A 12106-nucleotide genomic window follows, 5' to 3' on the forward strand; every position below is an offset into this window, starting at 1 on the left:
AAGAAGTGAGGGGTCCAAGACTCATATCGAGCTTCCCAGGCCTGGAGTCCTCCATCAGGAAGACGAGCCCCTAGAACGTCTTGCCTTGAAGGCCAGTGGGGCTTGCATTCAGGAGACGCAATGGGCTGTAGGAAATGGAGACTCCACTTTTAAAGGGCTCATGCAGAACTGCACACACTCCAGGTCCCAGCTCAGAGGCAATAATCCGAAAGGAGCCTGGGTCAGAACCAGCTGCTGATTTTAAGAGTCTCCAGGAGAGACAGGAGGCAACTTGGACTCCCCCTGTGGACACAGATACTGGAAGCAGACATTTTGGGGAGCTCTTTCTACCACGAGGACACTGGTGCTGGCAAGTCCTCCCTCTTACCTGTTAGTGTGGAGGCTTACCCGCCCGCCAGCTGGTCACCACCAGTCCTGGGACCACCCCAGGCTGAGCAGAGACCTGGCCCTGCCCACTAGCAGGCCTGAACCAGCCCTGGGAGCCCCTGGCCCCATAGCTAGCATGCCAGGACCCAGCACTGCACACCAGTGGGCTGCCCCATAGCCAGCTGCCCTAGGACACCCCGGGACACCCCAGGGCTGCAGCCAGCCTCCCCAGGACCCTGCCTCACTCACCAGTGGGCCAGCACCAGCCCAGGGATGCCACGGGCCTTGCAGCCAGCTGTGCCAGGACACAGCCCCACCTACCAGCAGCCGGGAGCTTCTGCAGGAGGCAGGGCCTGGTAGCCAAGTGGACCAGGGGCCAGCCCCATGTTCCAGCGCACCCACAGTAGTCAGCCCTGCCACAACAGAAGGGTCCACCCAGCCCACATGGGGGCACGCCTACCGCAAGTAGCCCTGGTGACCAGATGGGAGTGCACTGCTGGGCCCACAGGAGGACTCCTACAAGGAGAAGACTCTCCAAGATTGGGAGATACAACCAACCTACCTAATACATACAAATAACAAAAGGAATTGGGCAAAATGAGGTGACAAAGGAAGGAGCAAGATAAAACCCCAAAAGAAGAACTAAGTGAAGTGCAGATAAGCAATCAACCCCATAAAGAGTTCATGGTAATCATAAAGATGCTAACAAACTGGGAGAAGAACGGATGAACACACTGACACGTTTAATGAAGGGTTGGAAAATACAAAGAAGAACCAGAGCTGAAGCATACAATAACTGAGATGAAAAATGAAAAATATACTAGAAGGAATTAACAGGAGATTAGATAATACAGAGGAACAGATAAGTGAACTGGAAGACAGAGAGGTGGAAATTACCCAAGCTGAACAGGAAAAAAAGAAACAAAAGAATTTTAAAAAATAGGGACAGTTTTAAAGACTTCTAAGACAACATCAGATGTACTAATGTTCGCATTTTTGAGGTCCCAGAAGAAGAAGAGAGACAGAAAGGGGAGAGAACTTACTTGAAGTGATAACAACTGAACATTTTCCTAACCTAGGAAAGGAAACACATCCATGTCCCAGTAGCAATAGAGAGTCCCAAACAAGATGACTAGGGCACACTATAATTGAAATGACAAAAATTAAAGATAAGGAGAGAATCGTAAAAGCAGCAAGGAAAAAACAACCAGTTGTATACAAGGGAACTTCCGTAAGACTGTCAGCTGACTTTTTAGCAGAAACTTTGCAGGCCAGAAAGGTGTGGCATGATATATTTAGAGTGATGAAAGGAAAAAAACCTAAATCAAACCTAAATACTCCACTCAGCAGGGCTATCATTGAGATCTGAAGTAGAGATGAATTTCCCAAATGAGCAAAATCTAAAAGAGTTTAGCACCACCAAACCATCTTTACAAGCCATGTTAAAGGGACTTCTCTAAGTGGAAAAGAAAGACCACAGCTAGAAATATAAAATTACAAAAGGAGAAAATCTCATTGGTAAGGGCAAACATACAGTGAAGGTACCCACTACTTATAAAGTAGGAAGGTTAAAAGACAGAATCGTCTGTATCCACAATAAGTAGTTAAGGGATACACAAACACAAAGGATGTCAAAAACATTGGTGGGGAAGAGTAAAAATGCAGTGTTGTTAGAATGCGTTTGAATTTAGGAGATTATCAACTTAAAATAATCATGTATGTGTAGGTTGCTATATATAAACCTCATGGTAACTACAAAGCAAAAATTGATAATAGATACACATACAAAAAAAGAGAAAGGAATCCAAACTTAGCTCTAAAGATAGTCATCAAATCACAAGGGAAGAGGGGGAAGGGTATAGCTCAAGTGGTAGAGCACACGCTCAGCACCCAAGAGGTCAGGGGTTCGATCCCCAGTACCTCCTCCAAGCAGAAATCAATGAAGAAACCTAATTACCTCCCCCACATAAATCACAAGGAAAGAGCACAAAAGAAGAGCAAAGAACAGGGGGTAAAAAAAGAACAGTGGGGTGGAGGGTGGGAAGGGATAGACTGAGATTTCAAAATTGTAGAATAGATAAATAAGATTACACTGTATAGCACAGGGAAATATACACAAAACGTTATGATAACTCACAGAGAAAAAAATGTGACAATGAGTGTGTCCATGAATGACTGAAAAATGTGCTGAACACTGGAATTTGACACAATATTGTAAAATGATTATAAATCAATAAAAAATGTTAAAAAAAAAAAAGAAAGAACCGTGAAGGAAACTATCAACAAAATGAAAAGGCAGCCTACTGAACGGGAGCGTATACTTGCAAATGACATACACAATAAGAAGTTAATATCCAAAATATACAAAGAACTCTTGCAACTCAACATTAAAAAAAAAAAAGCAATTAAAAAATAGGTAGAGGAACTGAGTAGACATTTTTCTAAAGAAGACATAAAGATGGCCAACAGGCACATGAAAAGATGCTCAGCATCACTAGTCATCAGAAATGCAAATCAGAACCACAACGAGATAACACTTCACGCTTGTCAGAATGGCTGTCACCAAAAGACAGCAAATAACAAGTGCTGGCAAGGATGTAGAGAAAAGGGAACTGTCGTACACGGTTGGTGGGAATGTAAATTGATGCAGCCACTATGCAAAACAATACGAAGATTCCTCAAGTAATTAAAAATAGAACTGCCATACAATCCAGCAATTCAACTTCTGGATATTTTTCGAAAGAAAACAAAAACACTAATTGGAAAGGATATATGCACCCCTATGTTCATTGCAGCATTATTCACAACAGCCAGTGTATGGAAGCAACCTAAGTGCCCATGGACAGATGAATAGATAAAGATGTTTAGATAGATAGATATGTAGTTAGATATCCATTAAAAAGAATGAAATCCTGCCATTTGTGACAACATGGATGGACCTAGAGGGTATTATACTAAGTTAAAGTCAGACAGAGAAAGACAAATATATGTTTTCACATATATGTAGAATCTAAAAAAACAAAACAAACAAATAAACATAAACTAGCAGAGTCATAGATACAGAACAAATATTTGCCAGAAAGGAGGGCTGGTGGGATGAGTGAAATCAATGAGGGAGACTGAGGTATGGATTTCCAGTTACAAAATAAATAAATGATGGGGACGGAACGTACATCGTGGGGAATATAGTCAATAATAATGTAATGTCTTTGTGTGGTGACAGATGGTAATGAGACTTATTGTGGTGATCACTTTGAAGTGTATAGAAGTATTGAATCACTATGTTGTACACCAGGAACTAACACAGTGTGGTAGATCAACTATACTTAAAAAAAAAAAAAACAAAACACCCAAACCAAATAAACTCATAGAAAAAGACATGAGAGTTGTGCCTGGTGTTACCAGAGGCAGTGGATAGAGGGAAAGAGAACTGGATGAATGATATTCAAACTGTACAAACTTCCAACTATAAGATAAATAAATACTAGGGATGTGATGGACAACATGATAAATAAAATTAACACTGCTGAGTGTTACATATGAAAATTGTTAAAAGAGTAAATCCTAAGAGTTCTCATCACAAGGGAAAAAATTCCTTTTTCTTTTATTTTGTATTATATGAGATGATGAATGTTCACTAAACTTGTGGTAATCATTTCATGATGATGTAAGTCAAATTATTATGCTGTACACCTGACAAATGTATATCAATTATATCTCAATAATACTGGAAGAAAAAAATGAATTCCTTCTTTTGGAGATAATGAAACTCAAACTAAAAAGGTTAAGCGAACTGCCAAAGTTACACGATTAGTAACTATTAGAGAGCCAACGCTAGCATGTAGTTCTTTGCATTTCTTACTGCATTAGTCTTGGTTCTCCAGAATTAGTCATGGTTCTCCAGAGAAACAGAACCAGTAGGATGTTTATTTAGATTTATTTTAAGGAGTTGGCATAGACTATTTGCAGGGCAGACTAGCAGGCTGGAGACCCAGGGAAGAGTGGATGTTGCAGTCTTGATTCCAAAGACTATCTGGACTTTTAAGGATTCCTCTTCCTTGGAGGATCTCAGTCTTTTTGTTTAAGGCTTTCAACTTATTGGATGAGACCCACCCACATTATGGAGGGTAATATGCTTTACTGAAAATCTACTGATTTACATGTTAATCTTATCTAAAAATTACCTTCCCAGCAACATCTAGCCTGGCATTCGACCGAACAACTGGGTACCTTAGCCTAGCCAAGTTGAAAAATTAAATGTTCTAGGGTCAGAAAGTCTGGTGTTTTATTTTTAGAAAGTCTGATTTTGAAGCCTGCTCCACTTCATAATAAATGCGTGGCTTCTGAGGAATTCTTGACATCTCTGAACTTTGAGTTAAACAGGGATAATAATACTATCTACCTCAGTGATGGAGCCAGAATTTGTGGGACCTGAAGCTTAATAGAATTGGGAGAACTCTCTTTAAGAAAGAAACACAAAATTATGAAGGTGCCACAGTAACAACTCTGTAAATTAATTCAGAATAAATAAATCATGAAAACTACATGATATTTAAAAGTTAGCAAATTTCTCAAATATCACATAATATAGGGGAAATTACATAATATGTTTATTAGTAACTCCATAGTACTTTCATTTTTTTTTTGCATAAATGTTGACTGCCTCTTCATTTGACAATTTTATAATAGTTTTTTCTATAGAAAGAATAGAAAAATAACTTAGATCATTCTCTAGCATAGTTGGTGGAAAATTGCTTTTTTTTCTTTTTGACAATTTACAGAGTTTTTTTCAAATTCTCAACTCTACAATGTAATTTTTAGGATTGTTGTCAAATTTGAGGAAAACATTATTGAGTTTCTTTGATATCTGAGTTGTAAGATTTCAGGGCATTTCAGGTTTTCTATGGAGTGCGTGCTCTTAAATATTCTTTGAATTGACCACATTCATAGTATTCCTACAAGACACTGCATACTGGAATGGCCAGCACTAATGTAACTATACACAGAAGAGATTATAAAGCACAAAAATATGTCCCAGTCAATCCTTAACCAAATCTCAGAAGTGCCCACTGCCACTTCCTGGTTATAATCGGAGGAGAAAATATGACTGGAGAGCAATTAAAATGGAAAGAGAAAAACAGAGGTCTTAACTGAGGATGGCTGAAATATATAATTTTGGCAAATTTAACAAAAATTTATAAACATATGAAGATATTGCTAGGGCCCTATTTTTTGGAAGTTACCTATGTAAGTAAGCTTTATCAGCTTCCCAGTAATTCCACCTCTGACCTAACTCATTGGTATGACTTTGGTTTTTTGGGGCTTTTGGGAGGAGTTTTTTTGGGTTTTTTTTTTTTTTTTTTTTTTGAGTTGTGAAAGAGGTAAGGCAGATTTAGGAAATTGCCTGATATTTGAACAATCAATAAACGTAACTGAAGAATGACAAACAGTTGACAATTTTTAAGATGATTGATGGATATGTGGGGATTGTTCATTTTACTTTGTGCGTTTGAGTTTTTAAAAAGTCATTTGAGATAAAAAATATACATATATATTAAACGTTTTAGCTGTTATCTACGCTTGAATTCCTCTGAACAGAGCATAAAAATAATTCCTAAGTCACCTCAATAGTAATAGTTCTTATTAACAATTTGTATTTTTAAGCGAAAACTTGTTGTTGACATAAAAATAAATAACTCATACTCATGAATAACTCAAATTATAAGTCAACCGTTAAAAATACTATAAGAATACTAACAAATTTGTTTCTTTTTTTTTAACATTTTTTATTGATTTATAATCATTTTACAATGTTGTGTCAAATTCCAGTGTTCAGCACAATTTTTCAGTTATTCATGGACATATACACACTCATTGTCACATTTTTTTCTCTGTGAGTTATCATAACATTTTGTGTATATTTCCCTGTGCTATACAGTGTAGTCTATTCTACAATTTTGAAATCCCAGTCTATCCCTTCCCACCCTCCACCCCCCTGGTAACCACAAGTCTGTATTCTCTGTCTGTGAGTCTATTTCTGTCCTTTATTTACGCTTTGTTTTTGTTTGTTTGTTTGTTAAATTTGTCTCTTATAGGTAGTACAAGTACCTGAAACAAAAGCAACTTCAGTTGTCACCCTGACCTTGGACCTTGTGGGTGGCCCTGCAGCCTCCCTGGCAGTGAGCACAGAGACAGGTGCGGTGACGGCTGGGGACCCTGGGACATCGCAGGGCTGTCCTGGTGGAGCGCGAGCTCACTGAAGAAGCTGCATGTGGATTCCTCCCTCAACACCAGTGATGCATCAGACCAGAGAATTTCTAGCAGTTTTATAAGCATGCATTATGGTTTCTTGGAAATACGCATTTTCCCCTCCCAAAGTGCTTCCCTTCAGTACAGCTAACTTAACAGGATAATCAGAGCTCCGGTCATAGCAACACAAACTCCAGCCCCTAAGATTCCTCATTGTCCTAATTCACTACTGTATATTTACTATTACCAATGACTTCCCCTTATAGTTTTTGGACCTTGAGCATAAGCACATATTTTAGAAAAGTACACAGTGTGATAATCAATATTTACAAACATGAAAGCGTCAGAATCAGCCTAAAATCTGATAATCATACCTAACCAAGTAATAGTGTTTTAGCAATAAAGTTATAGGATTATTCTCTTATGTAAAAAATGTATAAAGTAGCAATCTGGAAAAAAAATGAGAGCTGCAAGACCTTTTTATTTTAACATGCAACTATTCCACTGCACTCCTGAAAAAGAAATAAGCCCAAGTTTTGTGATTGTGAAAGTAATGCATCAACTTTTTAAAAAGTCTTTTTTTACATTTGTTTACATGCTTCTAACTTTTTATTGCCCGAAGTATATTAAATACACGTGTGTAATTTAAGACATCAGTACCATCTACAAAATCCTATATGAGATACAACGTCCTATTGTTTTTGGTGGGTTATATTACTACACTGCTTAGTTTTTACTGATTTGTTTTCACAGTATCAGAAGAGAAAATAACTGAAAACAAAATCTTATGGGTTTAACAATCTCTCTCTCTCACACACAAATATCATTTTGTAAATGAATGGAAGATAGAACCTTCTTCATCAACAGGCTTCTCCTTCAACGTCAGGTTGTCACATGTTGACAACTCGGCAATGCCAAGCCATGCTCCTTCAGTGCACAAGGTCATGTTCAAACTTAGAAAGGAGGATGCATGAGATGGAGAGTCCGGTACTGTGGACCCAGGAACATTCCATAAGTGTTGCCTGATAACAATGTGGTTGAACAAAATAAATATTCTTCAGGAAATAACTTGTGTTAACATTTGCTACTTTTACTTAAATATAAATAAATCCCACTGAAAACATAAAGGCATTTGCTTATTTCTTATTAATTTACAAAATCCAGGGAGAAAGTCGTCTTCTAGGCTGAAGACTTCTTCTCTCAAACATTGAGACATTACCATTATCATCAGACTGTCTTTTTTTTGTTTGTTTTTTTCTTAATTGAAGTATAGTTGATTTACAACATTGCATTAATTTCTGGTGTACAGCATAGTGATTCAGTTATATATATATATATATTCGTTTTCCTATTCTTTTTCATTACAGGCTATTACAAGATATGGAATATGGTTCCCTGTGCTGTACAGTAGGACCTTGTTTCCACATTTTTTCTTATAAAATCACTGATGTTGTGCCACAGCCTCTCCTGAATGCCTGTGTTTTAATGACAAGGTTTTTCCGGGTCCAGCTGTCTGCAACCAGGTCCTGGGTAGTGGGCAGGCCCTCTGCGGGCACAGACACCACTGACTGGCTGCTGTGGCTCGTCTGGGACAGTGCTGTGTAGCCCTGCTCCCTCAGGTCACCTGACCGCACCGAGTCTGGAGGGACTTCCGGCCCTGGCCCTGCATCCCAGGTCCCCCAGCAGCAGCAGCAGCAGCATCCAAAAGGACACAGCCCTGCACCCCAAGGCGCGCCTGCACCTCAGGGAGTGTGTTTTTGCAGGATCTCTCTGAGATCCGCTGCTGGGAGCCCTCCAGGTGCCCCCGTGCCTTTTCTCTCTGCACCCCGACCTTGTGACGAGTGCTGAGGTCGGCTAACCTCACCCTTAGTGCTTAGAGCCACAGCTTCTAGCCTCTGCATTTCTCGAGGAGTTTCTCCTTCTCAGGAAGGGCACTTCACTGGTACTTTCTGAGACTGGCCACTCAGGAGGCCCCCTTGATGTTCTTGCATTTTTTGCCCAATTTAACGCCTTGTAGCAATTTTTAAAAGTTTTTGGATTCTGCAGATTTTATCTATTGCCTATTTTGCTAAAAATAGCAGGGGACAGGAGGTTTTGTTGTTGTTTCCATTTCTCCTTGCTGCTTTATTTGATTTCTTACACTAAGGGGAAAGGAATTAAGACTACTCGCATGTTCTTCCTGGAGACTTACATCCAGTGCTGCTGCTGTAGGGTCACTGGCTGAAATACAAGACTCCCAGGTAAATCTGAATCAGATGAACAGCAACAAAATTCTGTTTTAGTGTAAGTATACCCCTTGCAATATTTGGGATATACTTATACTAAATAATTACCCATGCATCTTAAATCTTAATTTACCTGGATGTCCTATATTTTTATGTGTTGAATCTGGCACCCCTCTGCCATCAAGAGTCTAATGTAATTCTGATTCTCATTCTTTTATTCAGAATATGTTTCCCCATCCTCCCCAAGGCTCTTTTGATCTTTTCTTTCCCTGATATCTAGAATTTGATGAAAATATGTTGTGTATCCTTTTTCATCCATCATGCTAGGTATATGATGGATCCTTTCAATTTGGATACTTGTAGCCTTTAATTCTGGGAAACATATATGGGGTATATTTGATATGTATATAATACTTATTTTATGAATAATATGTTTATATAATTTTAATTCTGGGAAATACGTTTGGGATATATATACAGTATATATTTACATATAATATATGAAGTACGTATAAGTATATGTAATAAATTCAAGATACATAATACTATTATATAACACCTATATTACTTGTATTATATTAAATAGCATTATTACATAAACCATCAGTGTCCCAATTGGTCCTGGTTACAATCATTCCACTGATGATAGTGGAAATGACACATGCCTCTCTGTCCCTCCACCCAAATTCTTCCTTGCATTGCTGTCCTTTGGGTTTATTAATTTCTCTATATTCCTTTTAGCAAGGAGTCAGGAGAAAAAGGAACTATCACTCAGCATTCTTTTTCGCAAATTCCCTGACTATTTTCATAATGGTCACAAAGTTATTCTTCTAGATGAATTTCTAAATCCTTTTGTCAACTTTCCACTCTCAAAAAAAAAAAAATCCTGCTGAAATTTTTGTTGCGATTATACTTAAGTAATTTTCTAGTTTGTAGAGAATCTATGTATACAAAATTGATTCTTCCTATCTAAAAACAAAGTCAGCTTTAAATTACGGTTTTTCCAGTTTTTCCAGTCCTCAGTAATCATTCACATTTTCTCATGTAGATCCCACAGAGTTCTTGTCATTGTAATGCCTAGGTGTTGCGTTTTGTTGTTGCTATATAATTGATCACTGCTATACAGTGATAGTCTGTTTGTGTGTCTTTCTTCTTTAAGCATCTACTTTACTACATCTATCTTTCTCTATTCTTTCTTCCCTCTTGGTTTTTCCCGACAAAAAAAATTACTCAAATAATGATAGTTTTGCGTCCACTTTTGAAAATTTTTTTGCTGTTTTCTCACCCTTTTTCACTGCATTGCTTACAATTCCCAAAACAATGTTGGGGGGGGGCGGGTTAGTTTATTTGGTTGATTGGCTTGATTTGCATACATTGTGAAATGATTACTCAGATAGGCTCAGCTGTCATCCGTCTTCTCATGTAGATACAATAAAAAGAAAAGAAAGAAAAAAGGAAAAAATTTCTCCTTATGATGAGAACTCTTAGGATTAATACTCTTAACAACTTTCGTATACATTACACAGCAGTGTTACTGTAGTTACCATGTTGTGCATCACATCCTGAGCTCTTATTTATCTTATAACTGAAAGCTTGTACCTTTTGACCACCTTCTTCCAATTCCCCTTCCCCAAACCTTGTGCCTCTGGTAGCCACAAATCTAATCTCTTTTTCTATGAGTTTTGTATTTGTTTGTTTTAGATTCTACATGTAAATAAGATCATACATATATGGGGTATATTTTATATGTATATAAAGTATATGTTGTCTTTCTCTGTCTGACCTATATCACTTCACATAATGCTTCCAGTTCCATCCATGTTGTTGCAAACAGTAGGATTTCCTCATTTTTTATGGCTGAATAACATGCCATTGTGTCTATCACAGCTTCTTTATCCATTCGTCCATTGATGGACACTTAAGTTGCTTCCACATCTTGGCTATCATGAATAATTCTGCTATAAACATGGGATGCAGGTATCTTTTCAAATTAGTGGTTTTGTTTCCTTTGGATATATCTGTTTTCTTTGGATACATTCTTAGCAGTGGAATTGCTGGACCATATGGTAGTTCTATTTTTACTTTTTTGAGGAACTTCCATATTGTTTTCCATAGAGGCTGCACCAACTTACATTCCCACCAACAATGTACAAGGGTTCCCTTTTCTCCACATCCATACAGCATTCATCTTTTTTTAATCTAAAAAAAATTTTTTTAATTGTAGTCAGTTACGATGTGTAAACTTCTGGTGTACAGCATCATGTCCCAGTCACAGCTTTCATCTTTTTGATGATAGCCATTCTAACAAGGGTGAGGTGATATCTCACTGTGGTTTTGATTTTCATTTCCCTAATGACTTGTGTGTTGGGCATCTTTTCGTGTACCTGTTGGCTTTTCATACATCTTCTTTGGAGAAATGACTATTCAGGTCTTTGCCTATTTTTAAATTAGGTTATTTGGTTTGGGTTTTTTGTTTTTTTTGGTTTTTTTAGTTCTTATGAGTTCTTTATGAGTTTTATGAGTTCTTTCTGTACTCTGTATCTTAAACTTTAAGTAGATATACGGTTTGCAAATATTTTTTCCTATTCTGTTGCCCATCTTTTCACTCTGTTGATGGTAACAATGTTACATAATAGTGGTGGTAGTGGGCATTTTCATTTTATCCCTCACTTGGTTCTGTCAACATGATAGAGAATGAATGGTATTTATCTCATTTCTCTCAATGGTATTTATCTCATCATAGTTTAGTTTACATTTCTCTATTTATGGATATTTAAGAGAGAATTTGTATTACTTGTAAACAGCCTGTTCATCTGTTTGCTTGTGAACTTACTTAAAACCTCAAGTTTTTAAAAGCTAGAAAGGATCCCAGAGTCTATTTCCTCCTTTTACAGATGTGGGAGTTAATCCCAGAGAAGTTAAGGGTCCAGGTATTGTTGTGTTTCAGAATCATAAGGTTACCAGATTCAGGACTTCTAGATAAGTATGGTTGGCGTGTCCAGGAAAAAACGCAAAGTGAGGGAAGAGAGGATGAGAAATGAGTTCATGGACCCCTTATAGTATCTTAACTCAAATCATCAACTCAGAGCACACGTAAAGACTCAGGAAATATTTCCCTGTAGTCACATAAGATACATTACCCCAAAAGTTAAAAAATAAAAATCTTGCTTTGAACCCTGAACCAATCAACAACCAACTGCCTCTTTTTCCAATCTTTCTATTCTGCCCAGTTCCTTACTTCACAAAACACCCGCTAAGGGCACAGA

The 12106-nt window shown here is 37.8% G+C and overlaps 1 protein-coding gene across 1 annotated transcript in view; it reads left to right on the forward strand.

Annotated features, from left to right (window-relative positions):
• The window catches only part of BEND6 (BEN domain containing 6), a 55198-nt gene extending 47456 nt beyond the window's left edge, over positions 1 to 7742 (forward strand). Inside the window, exon 7 of the mRNA XM_010999565.3 lies at positions 6462 to 7742. The gene's annotated coding sequence lies outside the window, so the exon portion shown is untranslated. The remainder of the gene's footprint in view (positions 1 to 6461) is intronic.
• The last annotated feature ends 4364 nt before the right edge of the window (positions 7743 to 12106 follow it).

Source organism: Camelus dromedarius, chromosome 19, assembly GCF_036321535.1.
Source record: "Camelus dromedarius isolate mCamDro1 chromosome 19, mCamDro1.pat, whole genome shotgun sequence".
In the NCBI taxonomy this organism is placed as follows: Eukaryota; Metazoa; Chordata; class Mammalia; order Artiodactyla; family Camelidae; genus Camelus; species Camelus dromedarius.